Genomic DNA, 822 nt, shown 5'->3' with positions numbered 1-822 from the left:
CTCCACAGCTGGTGCTCTGATTCCCAACCTATGACCATGAATGTGAGGTTTGATCATAGCCTCCAATAGCTCTAGTTTGGCGCTGTGGATGTTGTGGCCTAAGGTTTGCAGCTCCTTGGGCCACTCCATCATGAGGCTGATTCTGATTGTGCTCCATTTCAAACTCCAATCTCTGAAAGTGAGCATGTTGATCTTCTTCTTTTCACTTTCTTGCTACCTTCCTCTCAAGTGCAACTATGTCTTTAACTCTTGGAACTAGGTTTGATGAACCTCTACTACTCAAGTTCATACAACTGAAATGCAAAGGGGGAGGAAGAAGAAGAAGCAGTAACAAAATAAAAGAAAAATGACTTAGTCTCAAGCAAGTGACTAAATCTCAATGTCACAATCAACCTAGAACTTGGCAACGACGCCAATTTGATGTTAGGAATTTTCAAGGCTCCTAATCAAATGTTGTAGTATAAAAGATTGTCGAACCAATCCTAGGTGATTCTAAAGCAAAGGGAATGCAAGTTCATGCTTAAGCTAAGTGCAATCCGGTTTTAAAGATGGTATGAATAAAAACATTGAAGAGTTGGTTAAGGCATTTCATCATACACCTTGTGGGCAAGAAATGCCTAGAGATCTATTTTAGTATGATCAAGATTAAAATAGCATTGAGAACCCTCAACAAGCATGGAAACAAGTAGATCTAACACTAAACACCCTAGATCTTCTCTAATCACCCTTAACCACCATAGCCCATGAATCCAATATTAGTCTACTCACTAATAGACATGAATAACCCCAAAACCATGGATGATTCAAGGTTAAACATGATTA

Source organism: Brassica oleracea, chromosome C1 (assembly GCF_000695525.1).
Source record: "Brassica oleracea var. oleracea cultivar TO1000 chromosome C1, BOL, whole genome shotgun sequence".
NCBI classification, from domain to species: Eukaryota; Viridiplantae; Streptophyta; class Magnoliopsida; order Brassicales; family Brassicaceae; genus Brassica; species Brassica oleracea.
This window is presented reverse-complemented; position numbering follows the sequence as displayed.